Below are 25746 nucleotides of genomic sequence, written 5' to 3' on the forward strand. Positions count from 1 at the left end.
AATTCAATAAATTTAAATTACTTCGCTGAGTGATGAATGCGGTGAATGACTTTTTGTCAGCTGTGTTGGTTTATTTTAAAGCGTAGTTTGGTCTGTAAAAACGCTTCAAGCGCGATTTTATTCAATTTTTATATTAAATGTGTACAAATAAATATTTATATGGGCATTAATTGAGCTTGCAATATGAATATGCAACGGCCGGAAAAAAACGAAATTCATGAAAATATATTTTGCTCGAATTATTATAGAATAAGAAATCATCTTCACAAAGATGTTTTTTTTTTGGGTTACAGAATTATGATATTGACCATTTCATAATTATCATCTTGTATGAATTAGTTCGCAAATTTTTATATCAGACCGAGTTGTGACAGAATTATGTGCTCATGGTACTCTTGGCTCAATTTTGCACCAAACTTTTAAGCATAATCGCCAGCATATCATCACAAAAAAGCTTGCTCCTATGGACGGGCCGGTTCTGTATATTTACTTTATAGCGAAGAGTATAAAAATTAACTCAAAAACCGCTTTATAATGCAAAAAATACGTCTCAATGGATATGAAAATATCCCAGAGCTCACCTTTACGAAATTAGAACTTGTCTATAAATATATAATATATTAGCCTATGTAGGTTGGTATGGGAACACAATGGGCCCAATGATGGTTTAAGTGCGGCTCTCGCGGTCCGGTGCCGACGCGCCTTAAGTAACAAATCAAGCAAGTACGCTGACTCTTTTTCTTTAAATAGTCTATTTGTGACATAGCGTTAGTTCAAAGGGTTATATCCACTTGCGAATTTCTCAAAATCGATTCTCTGTTCTACATATACAGTTTTGGAGATATGTGCGTACAAACTTATTATAAAGTCGGCATGAGAAAGACGCTCATACAACTCACATGCTTATGTTCGGCTTTATTTGCAGCTCGGCTTAGATATCTAAGCGCCTCGGGGTTTAAGGATGTAGAATGGCGATTACTTCAGCGCAAATAATTCTGAACCTCCAACTGACATTACTAGAAACGAGTAGGTCTATGCATGGTGTAACAACAGTCCAGTATAACCTAACCTAACCTTCAAATCACAATACTTTTGACAATGAAATTCCATATTTTTGAAGTTAGATTCGGTTCAAACCTTTGCCAGTTACTCGATTAACTACAATTTTCCTTAACCAATCTAACAGAGTACCACAAAAAATAATAAATAATAATAATCATATACACCCAAGTATTTCAGCAAATTTGTTGCAACAACTTCCTGACACTCATTAAATCAAATCATCGCCAGCTCCGAACCATCAACGCACAATACTTGCTACAGAAACACATTCCACAGGCGTGTTAATCAATCGCTATACAACATTAATAGCATTGCTGCTTATTTCAATGCTTGATTTGATTTATTATAGCGCTGGTTTTTGCTATAAAAGCCCGAGCCGCTTAGTAGAAAATACCGTCAATCATTATGTTCGCTGGTGGCATGCGAGCGGAGGCGCTGTGCCTTTAGATCACAATCACCCACATGTATGAAGCATTTTAATGTGCTCTGGTATTTATGTATATATTTATGTGCATATGTGTAAATATATATGCATGTATATATGTATATATATAAGTATTTGATATTGCTTCCATCGGCCGCTGCCTTGTCAATTTCTTGCTCGTTGGTAGCAACAACAGCTGTCAATTTCATTCTCATTCAAATACAGTGCCACCAGCCCCGAAGTCCGTCCATCCAGCCGGCTGTCAGTCGGTCTCTTTGTAATTATTTAATAAATACCATTTGAAATTGACTTGAATGGTTATGGTTGTGTGCGATTTTAATGCCATTACAATGTGCAACATTAACTGATTGATGTGTTAAATTAATTAATGAAACTACACACAAAGCAAATGCGAACTCAAACAAGACGCTAATTCTATTATATAACATATATTATCAGTTTGGACAAAAGCGGCATTGTTACACACTAATTTTCAAGAAAAGGAAGTGGAAACTAATGGGAGAGCGACATAAAGCAGAGGGCTTATATGTAATGGGATTTGAAAACTAAAAGTAGATAAGGTGGATTTATGGGTCATGTACCGATCACTAACATTCTACATCTCCAGAATCCTTAAGCGATCTCCTGGATGATCTCCATCATTGAGGAAGATTTTTTGGCTTAAAGTTACCTAAATTCTGAAATCTAAATAAATATATTATTACAGTAAATGTAATGGTCGAAGGACTAGTAAATGTTGTGACTTTTGACAAAATTGGGTCTTTCAAGTAAAAGGTCCCTTTTTATGAAAAAATTTACCCTTCAAGATTTCTTAAATAGTCGCACTTGTTATCAAAAATCTTATTCATTCGATCGTGGCCTGGAAAAATATATCTAAAAAGGTCGTGTGAAAGTTTCGGGTCGGTCAATCCAGCAATTTTGGACCAAATTATCATTGTCCCTGTAACGGAAAACAACGTTTCAATAAAGACGCGTTTAAAGTTTTGAGAACCAATTATGTCAGGTTAGGTTAAACTAGTAGGCCAAAAAGCCACGCATAGATGGAGTTCAGTTGCAAGGTCCAAGCAGTGTAGTCATCCTTTAAGATACCTGCGCTTTATGCGAATTTTAAAAGACTACGGCCTCACTATCAAGTATATCATACCGTGGTACCCCAGATGCTTGCAGCGTAGTCTTGCCAAAGCGGGACAAAAGATGCTCCATTGTTTCCCTGGTGCCCTGCTCTAGACATTTCCTGCAGTCTTCTCGCCATCCTGCGGGCGTGTTCATCGTTTCTATTCAGATCGTCGTAAAGCCAATGCATCGGTTTCCCAATGTTGACCACGTTTTCATGTATTAGCCGTACATCATTCTAGGCAATCTCGTGCACTATTTCATTGCTCTGGATGCCTTTGTGACCTGGCACCCAGTAGAAGTGAAGTTGCTTGCTTCTTTCAACACTACTACCCTGCTTTCAAAGACACTTCTGAGCGATATGCGATTCGATGTTAGCGCTTTGATTGCTGCTTGACTCCATCGTCCATTTTCGAGCCAGCCCTGTATATTTAAAGTGTTGCTCGTAGTTAACATACATGCCACATTTTTCTATGTTAACTTTGAACGTTCTTTCCCAGTTAAAAAGTAGGATGATGTAGTCGGTGGTTGCCCAAACGTCATTAAACACTGAGCCATGCCCGAAAGTTCTATATGTAAATTCTCTTGCAGCCAGTGTTCGCCCCGTCAAATGGGAAGCTTATTAATGCGCAGTATTTTTGTGTTCAGTATGTTTTGTATTCATTTTCTAATAGTTCTAAAGACGGAACTCATCATGTCAAATAAATTTTGGAAATTTTTCAATATATCTGGGATACCTAAAGGAGCCACTATTAGAATGACGACTTATTTTAAGAAATTTTTCAATATCTGTTGGTATTTGTTAAATCTAAAGGAGTCTACGTTAATCGTTGGTTGTTCAACCGAATATCTCTGCCACTGCTCTTATTTTTTATTTTAAGCCTTAAGATCTTTCTACGATTGAAGCAATTTCCAGCTTCATCTGTTGAATAGTGGGTTTTCCTATAAGGGCTTTCTATAATAATTTCGGTTTTCAAGCCGCTATACTACAGAAAAGCACTATTCAAACTAAATACGCACTTCCTCATTTTTTGAGAACACTAACGATGGTTGGTAGCTTAACTTCTATATTCAGCAATATTATTCGCATAAACATACATACATTTATACATATGTACATATGTATGTGACTACTTTCGTGTGATGTTTACCAAATTGATTGACACACTAAGCTATATTTGGCACTAGGTCATTATGTTTATTGCTTTACTTATACGCGCACTTACATATGTACACCCCTCCTTGTAGACTTATAACATTTATATGATTATACACGCATCCAAATTTGTATATCTGTTACTTACTTTGATCATCTACAAGTTGCTGACGCCTACAAGCAATCAATTTTTGACTGATTGCCGGCAATTGTCGTTGCCGATGGATTGACACGCCCGAAATAGCAATGCTCACTTATTGACACCGAGTGACAACAAACGATCATTCAAATTGTTGAACAAAAAATGCAATGCGTCTCTCTGCGACCTGCAGACTCTTTCGTTAGTTTATTTACTGGCTTGGGATATGTGTGTGTGTTTTTTATGATTTCTTAGATGTAATTACTTTGTTGCATGTTGAATTTCTATTGCGTCTTTGAGAGCTGAGCTGTCTTATGAATGTACATATGTGGATTTATCTTTGACGTGCTACATCACTTCGAACAAATCGCAATAACAGAAGCAGTTTTTGATATACAGTGGCGGATAAAAAATGGGAATACGATAGGGTTATAGACAGACAGCTGAATCCATCATGAAGGCGCTTCAACAACAAATTAGAGATGGGTGGAAGGACTCACTTAGGAGGACAGCCTAAAATAACGGACATTTTTGGGATGAAAACCGGCCTTCTGCCTGGTCGAAATGTTAGAAAGGATTCTCTACGTATTGTCCGTAAAATTACCTAGCTTAGGTTAGTTCGTACAAATAACGATAAGTCTCACATTCTCCATGAAAAAAATATTTAAAAAAACTGTCTGCTAATCGATCCGAGATTGATTGGCCTTACAATGACCTAAGTTAGGTTAGATTAGGCAGTAGGTAGTAGGGTGAATCCGCACAAATTAATCACATCAGCACTGAGGTGTGTCTAAGCTCAAAGCATGTCATTCTTTGATCTCACTTTTATTTACAACAATTAATTAATTTTTTATATAATAAGTTGTAAACAAATTTGGAAGCATTCTTCCGTAGCTTATTTACAGATGGAGGTTTTATGACTATTTATTGGTTCAGGGTCGAATTTTTTGACACTTTACATCGACATGTGTGTTGGTTTTTTTATTTTTTATATATAATATGGTATATGTACAGAAGTATATGTATGTATATTGACCTGATGTTTTGAAAAACTGATGAAGAGAGCAAAATAAGTTTCCGCGGCATTTAATGTTTAAAATATAGCATTAGGAACCAATGTAAATAAATATGGGGAGGAAATAATACCCGAAATCTAACCAAATAACTTTTTGCTCACAACATAGTATATAGTTTCCAAGTTTTCCAATATGTAATAAAAATATTGCTGCCCTTCAGGCAAATGTTGTTGAAGACCGCAATTTGTCGATTCCAAGAAGTTCTCAAGAGTTGAGACTGTCTCAAACCCCAACCTGCCAGCTTTTAAGAAAAGATTTGAGTTTGCATCCATATAAAATTGTTCTCACTCGAGAACTGAAGCCTTTAGACTACCGTAAACATAAGTTGCTGATTATGCTGTGGAGCAACTTGAAAACAATAACGATTTTTTAAAGAAAATCATCTCCACCGCTGAGGCTCACTTTCACTCACTTTTTCAGTGCTGCGGTAAATAAACAAGACTGTTGATTCCAATGCGAAGAAAGTCCACAAATTATTCATGAACCACCATTACATTCAATTAAATTGACAGTTTGATGTTGTTTTTGGTCGTCTGGAATCATCGGTCCGTACTTCTTTCGAAAAGAAGTTGCAGACAGCGTTACTGTCAATGGAGAGCGGTATAGATGGATGAAAATCAACTTTTTATGGCCGCGGTTGAAAGAAGTTGATCTTGAAAACATCTGGTTTCAACAAGACAGCGCTACGTGACACACAGCACGTGCAACAACCGAATTATTGCAAGAAAAGTTTGCAGATTCGATTATTTCAACAAATTGCGACAATGATTGGCCTCCAAGAAGTTGAGATTTAACACCATTAGCCTATTGCTTGCGGGTTTATTTGAAGTCATTGGTCTTAAGCCATAAATCAGACTCACTTCAAGCTTAAAAAACATTTGAATTTCCTTAACAATATTTTTTTTTTTTTACAGAAACCATATTACTCTTATTGGAAAACTCGCTATTTAACATACATACATACATAAAATTCTTCTCGTTGCATGTCTATTATGCTTGCAGCAATTTATGAGTAAATTTTCATTTTCATTCCTTTAAGGCAATCAATTGCCCATTATTTGTATTGACTATAAATTTTAGTGGAAAGACGAGTGCATTGCGTGCGTCAAACCAACTGTCGCCGTACGTCAATGCAACAATTATGTGGCAGCAACACAAAACAAAAACAACAAGTGTAAATTTTACAGCGACAACTACATATACATAAATTTACATTAGGGTGAGGCAAAACCAAAACTGTCGATTTTATGGTTTAAAATAGGTCTATATGCAGAGAAAAAAATAATGAAAATAAAAAAATATATTCCTGCAAGGCTAGATTTTCTGCTCAATTTCGAAAGTTGTATTGTAAGCATTTAAAGTTTCTTATGTAAATAAGTTAAAATAATATTTTTTAAATTAGAAATGGCATAACGTTTGATAAATAAGTACATACATATGTATATGTAGGTTCATGGATACATACATATTAGTGTTTATATGAATATAAACATATTAAAAATAACAAATACAATAGACGAGTAACAACATATGGACTCAATCGTCTAGACATCTAGACAACATTAAGATTTCCGAGCCATTTGATCTCATTGACTTGGTTGCATGGCAAATTGAAACTCCCCATTTTACTTACGTTTTCAATTCAACTTTCGACTTCAGTTTTTCGAGTCATCAAATTTCGATAGCTACTTTTGTTATAGTTTATTGTTATTGCATAACTTGCATTGTAGTAAATGTATTGGCATCACGTAGAGAGCAATTTAAGAAGATGAGAAGCCAGTAGGAAATATGTAATTTCAATAAAAATAGGAAAATAATTTAATAAAAAAAATAAATGAAAAGAATAATAAAAAAAAACAAACTACTAAAAATTAAAAGTAAAAATAGAAAATAAGAAAAAAGTAAATAAAAAGATATAAAAAAATCAAATAAAAAAAATTTATAGTATACATTAAAAAAAGGCAATATATAAAAACAAAAAATAATAATAAAAATATTCAGTAAAATCCACTAAAGACAATAAAAACCAATTATGTAAAAATAATACAAATAAATTAAATAAAAAGTGAAAGTAAAGTAATTGAATCAATCAACTAAAAACAAATTTATAAAATTAAAAAATCACAAATTAAAAAAAAAAAATATATAATAAAAATTAAAATACAATAGTAATAAGTAAAAGCAAAAATATAATAAAAAAAAGTTAGAAAAAGTAGAAAATGAGAATATTTTTCAGAAAAATAAACTGAAGACAATAAAAACAAATTGTGTGAAAAAAGAAGACAAATAAATTAAAAAAAAAAATTAGAATATAAATTAAGAAAGTAAAACTATGCGATAATTATATAGAAAATAAGAAAAATATACCGTTAATAAAGTAAAAGCATAAATACACATTATGTGGTCAAATAATTATATTTCAAAAAATGAAATTAATTAAAATCAAAAAAATTGAAAATAGTAATAAATAAATTTAAAAATTGTAATTAGAAAAAAGTATTCAACAAAGTAACACAAATAAATAAAACTAAAAAAGTAAAAAAAAATAAATAAATGGTAATTATTAAGTTATAACAATAAAACAAAAATTATAAAAATAACAAAAATTAAATTTTATCAAAAGATATACAGAAATTAAAGACAAAAATCAGTAAAATCAACTAAAACTTCAAAAACTAAATGATGAAAAACAATACAAATAAATAAAACTAACAACAAATAATAATAAAATTAAAAAGGTATTATTAAAAATAATAACAATAGAAATAAAAAATTAAATAAATTTATAAAATAGTATACAGAAAATTAATTGTATAAAAATAATTAAATAAAATTATTAAAATAAGAAAAAAAAATTAACAGAGCATAAATGAAAAATATATATGTTTTTCGGACAGCTTTCAATTTTTTTTTTGAAATTTTTCTGTTTAATTTGCTTATTAATTTTTTTTTTTTATATTTTTCTGCTCTACATCTGTTTTATGTTATCAGTTTTAGAACTAAAAAAATTAAATTAAAATATTATTATAGAAAAAACAAGAACAAGAAAAACAAAACATTAAATATATTTTTTATAAATTTTTGTTTTTATTTTAAAACTAAAATTAAATAAAAGAAAATTGGGCAAATACAAACTAAAACTGTAAAAAGCAATATACATAAAATTAATTTAAAAAAGATAATTAACATAAAAAAATTAACAAAACACAAATGAAAAATATATTGTTTTTTTTAACTTTCAAAATTTTTTTGTAATTTTTTTTGGTTTAATTTTCAGATTTTTTTTCTTCCCTATAGAAACTTTCTGTTTTATATTATTATTTTTAGAATTAAAAATGAAAAATTAAATTATTAGTACAAAAAAAATATCAGTTCAATTTTTTTATTCAATTACACACAGAAATATACTTTTTTGGGCTCTTAATTTTCTACATGGTATATTAAAAAAAGTAAAATTCATACACATACAAAAATATCTACACACCCGCTCCCAACACGATTTGAATTAGCCAGTCACGTGCTGTTCGGCTTACTAAATCGCCGAAGCCACCGCTGAAACATACAAAATGAAATACAAATCGAATCAGATATGCGCGTTCATTCATATATTGAGGCTATAAAATTTAAATGTCACCGCAATTACCCTAAAATCTGGTGAACTGGGCTCAGCGTATGTGTATATAGATGGATAAGCGTTGTTGTTGGTTTTATATTGGCTGAAAGCTCAGTCAAAGCTTGGGTTTACGTTGCATATGCTGTTTATTGTTTGTTGTTGTTTTTGGGTTTGCTATTATTTTGATTGTTGCTGTTGTTTTTGGGTTTGCCTGCTTCGCAGCATTATTGTTATTGTTGTTTCTGCTTTTTATTATATTTTTTGTTGCTGCGTCACTTGTTGTTGTTGTTGTTGTTGTTTTTGTCGTTGTAACTTTTTTATTTTCTTCTTGTTGTTGCATTATTTTTCTGTCGTCATTTCATTGAGTTGCTTTTTTAATTTGCTTTCTATAATCAATATGCCATACATGTCCTCTCTGATGATTTAACGAAATTGAAAGTTAATTAGGTTGCGATGTGAAATGAATACTAATTGAATTGACTCACTGAAGATAATGCATTTTTAAAGAGATTCATTTGATTTGCTTGCTTCAATATTAACCCAAAAATCAATTCAGAACAGTTATATAATTTGAAAGCTATCATACAAACCGAGCGATCCCAATCAAGCTCTTGTATGAAAAACTTTTTATTTGCCGCGATATCTTCACGAAATTTGGCATATACATATATGTAATTATTCAAAGCGACGGTACAATCTGCGAATATATCATTCAGATCGGACTACAAAAACAAGTAGCTGCCATACAAACCGAGCGACTTGACAACAACTCGAAGTGCATGCCTTACCGCAACTGCTCACTTCCGCTCCATTATTCAACGGCAAATATTCACTTTAGTCACATATAGTATTTTCGCATACGCTGCAGGCACCAACTTGCCACTGCACTTGCACTCATTCCAAAGCAATCGCGAATTCCACGCATTTCACTACTGACACAGAAACCCAGTGCAACTGCCTAATGCGTTTACTTTGCACAATTTTCCTTGAAATGTCAGCCAGCAAATATTATTGAAAAGGAGAAAAAAAAAACATGAAGCAAAAAGTGGATCGAAGCGCACTTGCGGCATGTGTGGCACGCAAAGCAAACAGCGACTCAAGTACATACATATTTGCAACGCGCACGCATAACTGCCACATCTGTTGTTGCAAGGGCCAAGCGTTGGCAGCAAGCGGCACTCATTTTCTTGCGTACTCCGCCACTAATGAGATCAATTTACGGCTCATTGATTGACACACAGCACGACATAGCAGTGCCTAGCTTGGCAGGGCATAGCGTAGGCAGTTGTGTGCATGGAAGCGCAGCCTTCCAGTTGTGTGTGTGTATATGCATGTAATGCAGCGCTTTAGCCAGCATAACCAAACAACAAAAGCAAATAGAACAATGTCACACTGTGCTCAAAAATGAATGGTACATTTTGCAGTGTTGCATTGTTTTTGTTTTATTTGCACAACATTACGTAGGAAAGTAAGGTAAAGTAAGGCTCATTCCAGAAGCAACAACAACAACATCGTTCACAAGTTCTGCCCACTCGTTTGGCTTGTCATTTATTTCTTCAATTGGAGCACGAAGCGTGTCTTTATTTCCATTTTCAATATTGTTGCATACACTTTGTTGTTTTGAAGATGCTGCAGTGCAGCTGAAGTGCACTCATATCGATTATGTGTATGACAGTAATGATGGAGAGTGCTTTTGAAACGTGTGTGAACGTTTGATTATAATAATTATTGATTTTGAAGTATACTATCTATAGACATACATACATACTTGTACATACGAATGTTGTTTGTCAATAAATGTTGTTGCAGTCGTATATCTCCAGTGCTACCAATCACATTGTGTCATATCATGTAGTGTTGGAAATCAGAAAAAAATTGAATACGGGGAAGTTGAAAAAAAGTTACAGCTGTTCAAAAATTAGTGAAAATAATGAAGAAATTCGCTATATTCTGAATTTTTTGTATAAAAAAGAGAAGAATGCCACGCAAGCCAGCCATGAAATTTGTGAAGTTGAAGTTTGATTAGAAATACAAAAAGACTTTTTCGACTGCCCAATCTCTTTATCTCTAATTATCTCTTATAAATTATTGCTTATAATTGGCACTGGCATAAAAAGTGGTAATAAGGCGTTGTTATATCCACTTGCAAGTCAGAAAAAAGGATTATGCGTTTTTTTCGAAGAGCCATTTATTTAATAAATAAATAAAAATAATAATTTTTAAGAAAGAATTAGACTCAGTAGACCCTATAGCTGAGCTTCATAAATGATTATTATTATTATTCTAGATGAAGACCCGTAATGATAGCAGGACTAGCCAAAGTTTGAATTTTTGACAAAATGGTGACTTGTTTTTGTGAAAACATTTATAACTTTTTGTTTCTTGTTTTGTTTAGATCGTATGGAGAGTCTAAGATGCCTTCACTATAAGAAAATGTTTCCCTATAAGAATTCCAGCCTACGTGAGTGGTATATCTACTGAACCTCTCTCCCCTTCTATCATGGATTTCTTTCTCTTGGCTGGAACCGCTTTCGCATTACTTCAGCGCAAAGCTTCCAAGGTGATGGACCCATTGCGGGCCGTTTATACTCTCCCTCCGCCCAGGTTACTCTCCATGCTTACGATTTTGTAGCCATTATCGAACTATGTGGCTCACCTCTTATTGGCTCGAATTCTCCTGGTCGGAGCATCCGCGTCTATATTTCTTTCTTCAGTGCGTAGTACACGTTAACATATGAGGCAATTTAAAGAAATGCTTTTTTCTACCGAAAAAAGGATTATTAGTTAAGTTAACCAGAACTTAACTGACAGATGGCTGCTAACCAGAAATTGAAAAAACGTAACTCATGGGAAGCTATATTTTTTCAGGTTATGTAGGAATGGATGGTCAGTTCCTGTCAACTTGTTTTAAAATCCTGTGTCCAGGATTTTTGGTTCTATGCTTAGCTATGTAGATCATCGCTCGACAATATTTTTTCAGTAAATTGCGCTTTTATTTGGAAACAAGTTTAAATTATTGATCGAAATACGCTCGTGGTTACTTTATAAAATTTAAATTCTTTATTTATGCTTTCTAATCAATTTCAACCCCTTCAAAGTAATCACCTTCCGATAAAACGCACTGTTGCCAACGTCCTGCAAAATTCGGGGTAATCATTTTGTGGTACATTCTTCACTACCTTCATCGACTATATTTTTATATCCTCAATCGTATTGAAACGGCGTGCCACATGGACCTTTTGAGTTTGTGGAACAGCCAGAAATCGCACGGAGCCAAATCAGGCGAATACGGTATTTACGGAACAATATGAGCTCTTGGCAAAAACGTCAGGAAGAACCAGTGAAGTATGACATGGTGTATTTGAGCGATTTTAGCACCAATCTAGGCCTGACGCGCTCGTGACAAAAAACAAGCTTCAAAATAGTTTGACTGAGATCAGTGATATTCCAACATAATAAGCGAGACCTCTAATTGTCAACTGACTTTCAAGCACCAAATCTTTGATTTTTTGGAGGTGGTCCTCATCGATAGATGATGATGGTCTTCAAATGTGTGGTTCCCGCTTTGAACACGTTATACCACTTATACACGTTTGTTTGTACCATAGTGGGAACACTAACAAAAGGTCACTCTTTGGTGTGCTCTATGAGCAATTTTGTCTGCTCGTTATTATTTCAAAAATGAAGCCCGGAACGAACTTTAATTTAAATAAGTTGGCGCTACATGGCAAACAGCCAACGAAACAATAAATTTGATGCAAATTTTTGGTGAGGCCATTAGCGCGCGAAGCGGTCTCGGGCAATTTAATGTCGCTGGAGTTTTGTGAAGTCGCTTGTCTGTGCAGATATGTAAGAGGGTGACCATTGACTCCTTGAAAGAGAATAATCGAATCGCAGCAAAATGTGGCCAAAATTGGACTGCTCGTCTTTATTCAAGCAAGCGCCGCGGCTCTTGCTCGAAGTCATTTTTAAATTATAATGGCAATATATATTTTTAATAGTAAAGCTAAATTCTGGGCAAAAATATTAAATTATGTTCTTTTCAATTCTTCTTAAAAACCATATGTCTACAAAATCACCCTTTATATGTATGTATAGCTTCGCATACATATGTATGTGTGTAGTTATTTGTATTCGCGTGAAAGTTTCGGTAAAAGTTATTGAATTTCATGGATTAGTTTGGCTTGTGTACATCAAAATTTGAGGCTAATCGAATTAATAAGAGTAGAAAGGTGGTACAGTGGAAAGCAAAAGGTTCATACCTGTGTATGTGTGTGTAGTTTTGTTTGCGTGTGTAACAGGTGAAACCAATAAATAACGCCGGTAAAAGTTTAAGGGATATAAATTGGTTGGTGCTGATATTTTGTGTTAATTTGGTGGAAAGTTTATTGGCAGCGGGAGCTTCATAAATGTTTGAGTGTGTGTGTATGTGCAACTTGTATGACTTTTATTATATTTTTTTGATAGTAAATTTGGCATATTAAATTACATAATTTTGGGGTTAAATTGTTTTCCTCTTCCTCCTCTTGAAGGCTGGTAAAGTTGTGGCATGCACCTACACATTTATAACTTCCTACTTGTAATGCGATTTAATTGGTTTCCATTTTCTTAAACAACTGCTATTGAATTTCCACAATATAGTATTACTGTAATCTTTAAATCCACTCACAAGCGTACGTGCCACTAACTGTGGCACATGCGCCATTATTACAACACACGAGCAGCAAAACTGAAATTAGGTTGCAAGTAGCGTAAGCCCGCGCAGCCATACAAAAATTGCATCTGCATGCAACTGTATGGCAACAACAACAACATTAATGGCAATCTTGCAACCAAGCAACAACATGGAAAGCTATTCAACTCATTAACCGCGTCAACACGCGTTTGCCATAAACAATTTGCAACATCTGCTTGCAACACCTACGTACCTCGTACATCCATACATAGTTGCAACATGTAGCGTGTTAATATGTGTACATGTGTTTGCTGCTATTCTTGCATTTATTTTCACTGCCGCTGCTTTTGCTGCAATTGCCGTCGCCGTGGCTTTGCATGTTGCCTGTAATTTATGAATAATTGCAGACGGCGCTTAATAAGCGCACTTGGCTGCAACTTTGCTAAAGAATGTGGCACGTAAATTTGGCTGCATGCAGTTTTGTGTGCGCGTAACTTTTGACAGCAGCTGGCTTTTAGAGATTTTGGGTTAGAAATATGCTGGTAGAAATTTAGTTGCAAGTACCGTGAAAGAAAGCTATATACCAGTTAGTGGTGGCCTAAGGTTTTGAACTCATAAGCAATTTAAACAATAATTTTATCGAAAATATGTATTATATTTCAAAAAAATGTCAAAAAAATTTTTTTTTTTTAATTTTTACCACTAAAGGGTTAAGAAAATTGCAATTATTTCACCATATTTCTTTCGCTCCATAAATTTTCAATATTTTCCTCACTTTTATACTTATTTTTAACGCATTTTTAATTTATTTTAAAATTGTTTTTCAAAAAAACTTTTGACCACTTAAGGCTTAAAGAATTAAAATTTGCAATACTACCATAAAAATTATACCTCTTCATATACAACCTCTTTTTTATTTGTTTTTAACGATTTTTTGTTGGAATTTGGAATTTTTAATCGAAAAAATGCACCACTAGAGGGTTAAAAAATTAATTTCCTCACATTTTGCCCTTTGCTTTAATTTCCAATAATTTTCATCTTTTTATTCATTTATATCGCATTTTTTAATTTATTTGAAAATAATTTTCAAGAAAACGTTTGACCACAAAAGGGTTAAAGAAATATATTTAAACATTGTATATTTAAATTTCCAATATTTTGCGCTTTTTATAATTATTTTTGACCCATTTTTAATTTATTTTAAAATTGATTTTCAAAAAACTTTGCACAACTAAAGGGTTAAAGAATTAAATTTTGCAATGACCATACAAATTTCTCTTTTTCATAAATATTCACTTTTTTATTTGTATCTAATCAATTTTGTCACGGAATGTGAAATTTTTAATGGAAAAAAATTCCACCACTAGAGGGTTAAAGAAATAAATTTTATCACACTTTCTCCTATGCATTAATTTCCAATAATTTTCTTCATTTTATTTCTTTTTAACGCATTTTTAATTTTATTTGAACATAATTTTCAAGAAAACGCTTGAGCACTAAAAGGGTTAAAGAAATAAATTAAGCAGTAATTTCAAAACTTCTCGTCCACTCCATATATTTTACAACAATAAAAATATATTTTTTATAACAAACTTGTACTTCAATTTAAAATAATTTCATAAAAACATTGACCACTAGAGGGTTAAAGAAATTAATTTCACCACATTTTCTCCTCTCTATAAATTTTCAATAATTTTTTCCTTACAATTTAATTTTAACGCATTTTTAAATTTAATTTAAAAATCATTGCAAACAAATGTTGACCACTAAAGGGTTAAAAAAAATAAATTTTATAAATATTTCACCACGTTTTCTCTTCATAAATTTAAAATATTTTTTTCCTTGTTTTATTTATTTTTAACGCATTTCTTAACTTTTCTCCAATTGTTGCAATACCTTTGTTGCCATGTGGCGAGTTTTACTTCTTGCCAACACATATCCCCAACAATTGGCAATGAAATTTGCGCTTTACATTTGCATGCAGTAGCACGTGACTTCTTTTTAAACTGCCGTAAACAAAGCACAACATTGGTGGCAACAAAAAACATGCATATAAGAAACTTTAATAAGTATTTGCAGCGTAGCGCCGCCCCTTTTGGGTAGCACAAATCGCGAAAATGAAGCGCACATTAAGATTTCAGCACAGTAACAGTGCTGTGAGGCATTAATTAGCAGCGAGTTTCAAGTTGTGAACATATGTATACACTTGTATATAATTGGTGGCATGCCACATGGGTACATATGTACATACATAGATAGTTTCAGCAAATAGCTTAAAAATAACATGCACGCCGCTTTTTACAAATCGCAAAAAAATGTGGCATGCAACTTGTTGCAAGTAGTAATTTTTTCAAAAACACTTGACTTATTCAATACATATTTAACTGCACATACAATTAAACTTAACGCCCATAACGCCGTTGACGCTAATATGGCACTTGTGCAGTATGTGCAACACGCTTTGCTATTGTATTAACAACTGTGGCGCCAGCAAGTATGACAAGTGTAGTGCTACAGCGCCCATTTGGCTAGCCATCACACATGCCACAGTACATACGCTGCTATTGTTTGCTATTTGCTACAAGTCACTTATATGTGTGCCACAGGCAACATGCCACTTCCGCTGGTACTGATGGTGGTCCGGCGCGGCTTTTAATATTTGAGTGGCAACATAATTTGTGATGAACCATGTTGCCACCGAGTAATTGTAGCACATAATTATTGGGTTTTTCCGTTGTTATTGCTGCTGTTGCAACTATGTACAGGCAAAATGACAACGCAATTATCCAGTGGCAGACCAAAACAGAAGCAACAACAAATTAACATGCTAATCGTTGTTGCATAGCTGATGGCTGATGTTTTCCGGTTGTCACTCATGGGGCAACATGCACACACATGCATATACGTACATGAGTTTATAATGTGGCAAACATGCATGCAGCGCGCCTATGCGACAGCAAACAAAATACTCGTTTGCGCAACGGATGCACTTGCAACGATTTTGCTATTCAATACTACAGGCAACTGGTCGCTCTACACGCTTGCAATTTGTGGCAAACTAATAGTTGTTGCATGCCACATGGGAGCGTGGCAGCTGTGCTACCGTGTTGCACGATTGGCCGAGACCCGTTGAGTTGAGTGATTTTTATGTGCGCATTTAATAGATAATAACGACATGCAACAACGCCGTAGCAAGTGGTCGCGGCAATTACTACAACAGCAACAACAGCGCGGACCAGTAGACTGATAATAGCGGGAAAGCGCGCCAGCAATGACAGCGCTGTTCGTGATTTCCAACGTGCATACCCACGGTCTATATACGAGATGACGCAGCATGTGGCATGCCACTGCGAGGCATACACCAGATGCTGGCGAAAAGTGTTAGTTAATGTTGCATGGCGTGCTTTGCTGCTTTTGTTACGAGTGTGTGTTATGTGATGTGCGTCAAAGGTGCAAGTACGCAAAGAAAAGAAAACAACAATAAAAAACAACAAACAATAAAAAATGTAAACTGCTGCAAGTGCATTAAAAAAGTAAAAGACTTAGTTCATACTTGTTACCAGTAAACAATATGTTGCCGCCGTGCATGTGGTAACAACTTTGTAAATACCTACCAAAACAACAACAACAACTACCAGCGCTACAAGCAAAAGCCAGCAGCTGCTACACCAATTACCACAACTGCGTTTGAAATAGCCAAAACGTGCAACGCATGCTTTCCAATTGTTATGTGGCAGCAACGTGTGTTTGTGGGTTGCAAACACAATAACAACAAAATTGCCAAAACGTCGCAATACTACAACAAATAAGTCGCTCTACATAAATTTGGAATTGTATAGCAACTTGCAGACGCATAAATTTTGCTTGCCACCAACTTTTACCTTGCCACGCAAAAAGGAATCGCATTGAACCAAATAAAACAACAACTGATTTCAATAATTTAGTAAATAGCACGAAAAGCAGTCGCCGCCGTATCTTTTTGCTGTCACTGCGGCACGTTTTAAAACTCTTTCCGCACCAAACAACTGTGTGGCACGCTTGCAAATTTTTGCTTTCATAGGTTTATTTAGTTGTTTTAACAAACGTTAGCAGCAACAATAAGTAAATAAGTGGTTTTGTTGCATGTTGCAAGTACATATGTATATGCAAACTTGCAACACCGTTTCAAACTACACAAATAGCGGTTAAACGCACTTCAGTGACAGCTAAACCAGTGTGCAACAATAACAAACGTGATTTGGGGCAACAACAAATGCAAAAATATTTGCTTGCAACAAACTCACCGCACTGCATCAGCAGCAGTAGAGACTGCAGTAGCAAAGAAAATAGAAATTAATTTCGCCCCAAAGTAAACACGAGCAATGAAATTGAGTTGCGGCCGCATGCAACACAAACATACATACATATGTATGTATGTACTCATAGTATGTATGTTTGTACGTAAACCTAGTCACACAGCTTGCTGCACGCACTGTCATTGCCAACGCTGTTGCTACCTCTTAATAGCATTTCAAATTTTGAGCCTTTTGCTGCCACTGCAACGTTGCCAGTCAGTGCAGTTATGGTTGTTGCACACTTTATCCGTATCTGCATTGCTGTCACTGCTGCCGCCCATACTCATGTTGCAACATTAGTTTCCACTGTCATGGCACATGTAATTTGCATGCTCGTTTGTTTGTTGTAACCTTTATTGTTGTTGTATGCGGCATACCACAGTCATACCACTCTCTTACGCGTACACACACACACACACACATTCGCATTTGTTGCATGCAACGTGATTTGTGCGTAAATTTATGGTTTGCAATTAGTTGGCAACGCCACGTTTAAATCAGCATGTCACTCTACAACTGCCATAATGCATGTGGCATGTATGTGTCTATACGGCGGCGTGGCACATGCGTTGCAAGCAGCGTGCACATGGTAAAATGCAAAATTTTCTAATCCCAAACTCGGTCTCGCAAACGTTTTGCCATTTTGGCAGCTTTTCTCTGCAACGGTTGTTTTTTTTTTTCTCTGCCGTTTGGTCAGGTGGTTATTGTTGCTTTGTTGCACGCACAATATTGTATGTGCGGCTTAAAAATGTGGTTATTCTGGCCACGTTCTCTCTTAGTCGTGTGAAGAATTCAAAAAAGACATGCAGAAATAAAAGAGTGTTGTTGCCACGTTTTGTTGCAAGTTATATATGCAATATATTTAGCTCAGATTTTTGCGCTTTGTTGCACGTTTGCCAATTTACTGCTATATATTGCAAATTATATGTGTGTATGTATGTGTGCAAACTTGATTTGTGATTATATTTTCATATGCTTTTTGATTTTGTTTTGTGGCAAGCTTATTAGTTTTCGTGACTAGTTTTGGAAACTTAACATTAGAGTCTAATTCTATTGCATATAATTAATTTTTTTTCTTACTCACTGATATACAGCTGTTGGCAGTTCATCAATTGAGGAGGTCGCAGGTCGTGGCATGTCTTCAACGATCTCTCGAACGTCTTTGAAGGCTTTTTGCCACCCGTACACTTGTGTTTTTGATAAAACTGAAGCCTTTTCCAACATTCGCTCTCAGTGAAGAAATAAATTTGAGGAAACTCAAAGAGTGAAACCATCCATATATCTTCCGTTTATTTAATTTAATTTTATTTTATTTTTTTTTTCTTTCATTCTTTTTTTAATTTTTGCTCTTCTAGTTTACGCTTTGTGCCACTTAACTGCGATATATCAAATTAAATGTTGCATGAAAGTATTTTGTCATCACATTGCTAACAAGAAAGCAACAGTAGCACTTGGTTGCTAATAAGGAATGCACTTAAGTGCCTAGGACAAAGCAAATACCTTATATACATATATTCTAAACACATATATACATATGTATGTATGTACAATGTATATAATATTGTTTCCAAAAAGTGCTATAGACAATTCTAATTGCTGTGCCATTTATAAATTACAGCGTTTATCAGACGTCCCACTGAGACTCAAAATAACTGATAATAGAAGAAAGATAACACTGCTCAACAAAAATTTAAATTTTTTGCCACATGAAAACTTATACAAAATTTTGTATCAAATATATTAGAGCCACTAAGCAATAATATATAAATGAAAACAAAATTGACTCGAGAAATTTTCGTCTGCCGTCAAAACATATATTTTCTTAAAAAGTGCAACCATCAGCTATATTTATAGATGGATAGGAAAAAATATTTCTGATTTTCTTGATTATTTGGCTTCTGGAAGGAATTTTTTAAGTCTTCTACAAAAATCTGCAGGCATTTCTGCATTTCATTTCCCTTGATGATGGAACCTCTCGTCTTGTTCGTCACTCACAACATCCACATTTTTCAGTGATAAATCCAGATGAGAGTCCATTACATGTATTTTTCAGGTATTTTACACCTCAAAGCTTTATATAACATTATAAGTTCTTTTATTAAGTCTTTATAATTTTCCGATTTATGGTTTCGCGGAAAATTTTGAATATCGTTCAAAAAACATTCCCATTGAGTCTTTCATGATCATTCAGTTTTTCTTCACAGCTCTTATGCTTTATCGGATGCCGCATTCGTCGACAAATTGATTTGGAGGCTATGTGGCAGGCAGTTCTGCGTTATTGTGGTTCGTTAGAATTGGTCTGTTAGCCGAAGACAAGTTTGGATACTGGTTACTGTGTTTGAACTTAGTTGTAATGCATTTTATTTGAGTCAGATAAAGATAACAATCACTTATATGATCCTTTGTGTGACAAAAACAGTGTTGACCATTGTAATTTTCGTTTTATTGAACTCAAAATGTATCAAGAAATAATAATCGTATCGAGTAACAATGCTTTTATTGTTCCTTAAGATTAAGTGCCCTTTTGGTGTTATTAACTGCGTTCATATCAGCAACTTTTTAATAAGTTCTTCCTATATTGTTCGTCCAAGTATTTAAAAACACAAAACCAAAAAGATTTAAGGGGTCAGTAGGGTAATCTGGCCTGTTTTTGAAATTTTTTTTTTCATAGAAATTTTTATTCGACAATAGAACTTTTTTCACATATCATGAGATATATCGTGGAGCGTTTAAACAAATTTTTTCGGAATTTTTGATGACATCTGTCGGAGAAATGGCTGAGTGAATTTGATGCGTTTCTTCACTGGCGGACACGATTTCTCATGTTTGGATCATCTGCAACACAAAAACCTAATTTATTCTTAAAAAGTACGTGAATGGTTATTGACCCTACTAGAATCATGAAAAAATTTTGATAAATAAAAAAGTAATTAACGCGTTTTTTTTTAATTTTCCCCTTTTTTACATAAATTTTGTCATAACATTATCAATAAATTATAAAAAATTATGAATATAGTAGGGACGATAGTCAGGCGTTTTGTGAACATTTAAAAAAAAATTAAGCAAATCGGTTGAGCACTTCGACCGGAATCATGTCCGCCAGTTTAATAAAGTTTGTGTTTGAGAAAAACGCGTTTGAGGTATTATTATTTTTGGGCCTTTTTCGAAACCTTCCAATGGTAAAGTGGATTTCTACATTAATTCTAAGGTATAAAGGAAAAGAAAATGCAAAAAAAAAAAAAATTGAAAAAAGATTACCCTACTGACCCCTTAAGTTAAAATATACCTACATTTATTAATATGTAAGTATCTACAAGTACATAAACCCAATAGTTAGGCCACCGCATAATTACAATGAAATCGTTTAAATATAAAGACTACTGCCACACTGCGCTTCAAATTCCAATCACAAATTGATGTGTAACCAAACCGCAAATTATCGCCCAAACACTTTTAATGCAATGCATGAAAATGGCTGCAGACCGCATTTATGCATAAATACCTACACATACCTACATTTACAAATACATACATAAGCATCCATAAAAAATAATTGCAAGTAGTGATTATATAAGCAAGAGCTTTAAAAACTCAAAATATGCAGAGACAAAACTGCAACATTATTTTTTTTCGCTTTTGCGCAGCTGAACTGCAAATTACTGTAAGCTTTGCACCAGCGATTTTCGCAAAATTATAGCGGCAGCAGCAGTTTAACAGTAATTTCTAAATATACGTTAGTTTTGATACTTTTTGCAGTTTTTTTCATTACATTCGTTGCAATTGTGCAGAATTCTGTAGGCGGGATTATTGAAAAAGAAATTAACCAATCCCGAAATTTTCGGGATTCGTTCCAGAGTTGTGTCAAAAGTTTTGTAAGCAATCTTAAAACAAAAAATTAAAAACCCGAAAATTTCGGGATTGCAGACAAAAATCCAAATATGTTTGTTGCAAACGTAGAGAATTCTCTTAACCGAAATTTTCAAGATTCGTTCAAATCTTTTACCTAAAATTTCAATAGTAATACAAAATATTATAATCCCGAAATTTCGGGACTACATCCTTAATTAATAACTATAGTTTTACAAGTAATATTAAAAAAATAATATTTAAATCCCGAAAATTTCGATATCGCCCCCGAAATTGATATCGAAAAATCTGGTTTAAATATAGAGCAGAAAAAACAAATATTTGAATTACAAAAAAATTTAAAAATAATATAATACCCAAATCCCTCTTGGAAATTCGAAACTATATTCACCAGGGCAGGCTCATGAATTTATGCTCAGTAAGCAAACCCGATATTTTCAGTGCATATTCTTAATTTATACCTAATGTTTTGTAAGCAATTTTAGTACACAAATTAGAATCCCGAAAATTTCCGCCAAAAATTGAAAAATGCACGTTGCAAATGTGCAGAATTCCGTAGACTGAATTAAAAAAATAGTAACCAATTCCGAAATTTTCAGCCTCCAAATTTTTTACCTAAAGTTTTGTAAAACATATTAATGCAAAAAATTATAATCCCGAAATTTTCGGGATCATCTCCAAGATTTATAACAAAAATCGGATTTAAAAAGAAAATAGAGTGTAAAAAACAAATATTTGAATTACAAAAAATTTCAAAAATATTAATAACGAAATCGCGCCTCCAGCTCGGTATTATGAGCACCAGCGCACGCGCTCATGAATTTATGCACAATTTTATAGAACTAAATGTTTGAAGCTTTGCGGTCGCGTGCCTTGCCAAATTCAAATCGAAACCTGCGGCTGTGTGCGGCTTACGATTAAATACCGTAACGCAAAAGCAACAACAACACAATTATCGAAAAAAATACAAAAATTAATGCATGTGGGCAAATAATTTTTACGGAAAAAACTTAATTTAAATTCAAAGCGACAACAAACCGTTGTGTGGCGACAGCCGGCATAGTAACGCCAACAAAAAAGTACGGGCAGACAAAACAAGAGTGCCAACAACAACAATGTAAAGTAACTGCCTCGCAGCAACAAGTGTGAATTGCACGACTCAGCGGCGAGTAGAAAAAATCCAAACCGAAATAATACAATAAATAAATGAATTGCATAAATTAAAATTTAAATCGCAAATAATCAGCGCATACACGCATGCACGTGGCGGCGTGTGGGCGACAAAGTGGGGCTGAGATAACCAAAATTAAATTGAATGCGGCGTGGTGAGGAAAAAATGGCGAAAAATGGAAAATAAACAAAACTGGAAAATTAAATTGAAAATAAACAGAAGTGTATGTACTCATGTATGTGTGTATGTGTGTGGCATTTTTTTCTGATATTGTTTGCCCGAAATAATAACGGTTGTGGCATACTTTGTGACAATAGACCACAAACGGCGACGAAAAAATGTCCGCGGTCACTTCTGACGGTAAATTAATAAATATTTAGGCAAATGTAAATGCCAAAGCATATAAAAATAATTTAAATGAAAAGCTAATTAAAAGCACTTTTTTAATATTTACACGAGAATATTTGACGTAGCTACTCACCTAGTGGACACAAGACAACACAGAGGTGCTCTATGTGGATCGAAGCCTTTTGGCCTTTTTTAAAACGTATAGGCATGACGGTTCTTCGACTTTTCAAATACTGTGGATGTAATTTTTGAAACTTTTTGAAATATCCGTCTTTAGATATCCGGAAAGTCTTCTGATTTATGTATCTGCCGAGGTAGTTTACTGGTTTTTATGTCCTTACAATAACCTTAGTCGTTTGCATTGCTTACTTCGAGAGGTATGTGCTTGTTCGTCAGCAGTAGTAGCTCTGTTTTTTCCACAGCAAGCAGGAGGTTGTGTGAGTCAAACCATGCCTGCGTCCTTATCATGACTTGATTCAGCTCCCTGAGGGCTGTGTCGCGGACTGTGATTACTGGTTCTGGCATTTCAAGTTTTAGTACATCATTATAACTAATGTTCCAACAGGTCCCTTCTAATATGGTACAACAGTTTTCTAACACAACATTGAGATAATCAAAGATTCAAAGTCTTTTTTCTAGAGCGTCGATCATATCCACTCCATCTAGCGCTAAGGTGTGCACTTCGGACGATTAAGGTCTCTAGCAAAATTATTCGTTTCGACTCATACACTTTCAATGACGCTTTTGATAGCTCCTAAAATTGAACCGCCGCGTATAAAGCCGTATTGTCGAGGAGAAAATCCTCTAGCTTCGTTGGTAGCCGCTTCGAGTCTGGGTTTAAGTAGCCTTTTATAAAGCTTCGACACACCGTGAAAGCATAGTGGACGGTATGTGGAAGCAGGCTGGGGTATCATTTTGCATTACTAAAAAGGATAAGCCGTTGTTTCTTTCTAAAATCAGAGAATATTCCAGCTTCAAGGCAGGCACTGCACATATTTAAAAATACTGACACTTTTTCTGCGGCGATTATTTTAAGGATATCTGCTGGGATCTCATCCAGGCCGAGTGGTTTGTTAGTCGTTAGCTTGATGGCGGCCAGTTGCAGCTTTTCGAGGGTGAATCGGGGTATCTTGGAAATTCTGATCACTGGCTCTTTTTTGTTTTACAAAGAGTGCACTTACAATAGATCAATTTTTGCGGCGTTTAGGTCCGTTGACTTTGCTTTGGGAGATCATATATTATATCATGATTAAAAGCAATAACCAGCCTTACTGCACCAGGAGCGACTGGTAATGTTAAAGCTCAGTTCCATCCACGCATATGCACTTGCTCATCCCAGCTGGCGAGCGAAGCGCATTCCCTAGGTGGCTCAAGTGCTTCTTTCGTGGTCATCAACTTATATCACAAGACTTCCGCATACATTAGTTCAGCATTTCTACACATTCCAATTACAGTCTTATCACGTCCGTTTAAAATAGAATTAAACTCTTGCATAAATTGCACTCATTTAAACTAATTTTAAAATTGTACCTTATATTAAAATATTGTCATCAAAGAAGACCACAGTCCACAATGCAGATACCCATCTGCAAGCCAAACTCTAAACCGACCCTTCGATATTGTAACTCTCTAAAGCAACAATGGACTCTTGTTCTATTAAATAATTTCCCGTCACTCGCTCACCCCTGCCGACTAATAAAATCGCGCTGATGGCATTGTAAAATGTCACACCAACCTTTAAAATGGCTTCGGAGTGGCAAGGAAGCATAAGGAAATGGAAATGTGAATGTAAATGGTAGTTTATTGGTCGTAAAAAAAGCTGCGTTGAATTACGCGACTATGCGTTTTTATGGCTGCGACGACAGATGGCGCTAGACCCACAGAAATGCATTAAAACGAAAGCGGCTTACGAGTTGACGCTACAAAAAGCACGCCACATTAAAGCATGCAGTTTAAAGTCGCTGAAAACGACACTTATAAGGAATCTGTTGTGGGTTTTTCATTGAAGAGCTAATGAATTTTTAGTCGTGGCAAAATATAGAAAAGTGTGAGTAAATAAGGAGGCTTTTCAGGACCTCTAAAAAGGCTACAACGTAATATACGGAAAAAAATAAAATTTTATGCATGAACTGAGCATAACTGTTCCTATAAAAGCTTATTATATAATATTCATTTAGTGATTTTTATAAAAGCTCCATTTAAGCTAAACAAAGACTTTATTGTTTCACTTTTTTGAGCTTGGGAGAAGTTTGTTCTGGCTAAGCTAATAATAAAAGCAGTATATAAGTACTTCAGAGGTTTCATCATCTTTTTGCTATGTTACATATTTCAAAAAAATATTAAAAGCTCTAAAACGATTTTCTAAAAGCTTTAATAAGCTTCGTTTGAACAGAACTATTTTTTTTCCAAATTACCATTCAAGGCCTTTGAGAATTCAGAGAACTTTAAATAATATTAGAAGCCTTAAGGCGATTTTCGAAAAGCTCGAAGAAGCTTTGTTTGCTATTTTTTATCTTCTAAATTATCATAAAAGTGTGTAATTCACTGTCTTTCGGAATTCAGCAATCTCTAATATTAAAAGCTCTAAGGAAATTTTCCAAAAGCTCGAATAAGTTTGGTTGAATAAAACAATTTTTTAGCTTCTAAATTATCAAAAAAGATTGTAATTCATTGTCTTTCAAAAGTCAGAGAACTCTACATAGTATTAGGAGCTCTAAAGCGGTTTTCGAAAAGCTGGAATAAGCTCA

At 34.3% G+C, this 25746-nt stretch overlaps 1 protein-coding gene and 2 long non-coding RNA genes across 8 annotated transcripts in view; 1 reads left to right on the plus strand and 2 right to left on the minus strand.

Moving 5' to 3' along the window:
- Positions 1-25746, plus strand: part of LOC126763090 (uncharacterized) — a 281618-nt gene that overhangs the window by 143422 nt on the left and 112450 nt on the right. The gene's annotated exons all lie outside the window — the stretch shown is intronic.
- Positions 1-25746, minus strand: part of LOC126763096 (uncharacterized) — a 175850-nt gene that overhangs the window by 19281 nt on the left and 130823 nt on the right. The gene's annotated exons all lie outside the window — the stretch shown is intronic.
- Positions 8396-9270, minus strand: LOC126763097 (uncharacterized). The gene is made up of 3 exons (XR_007667558.1): positions 9090-9270; positions 8635-9019; positions 8396-8543 (listed from the first exon to the last, which is right to left on the minus strand). It is a non-coding gene; the product is annotated as an uncharacterized LOC126763097 (long non-coding RNA).

This window comes from Bactrocera neohumeralis, chromosome 6 (genome assembly GCF_024586455.1).
Source record: "Bactrocera neohumeralis isolate Rockhampton chromosome 6, APGP_CSIRO_Bneo_wtdbg2-racon-allhic-juicebox.fasta_v2, whole genome shotgun sequence".
Classification (NCBI taxonomy): domain Eukaryota; kingdom Metazoa; phylum Arthropoda; class Insecta; order Diptera; family Tephritidae; genus Bactrocera; species Bactrocera neohumeralis.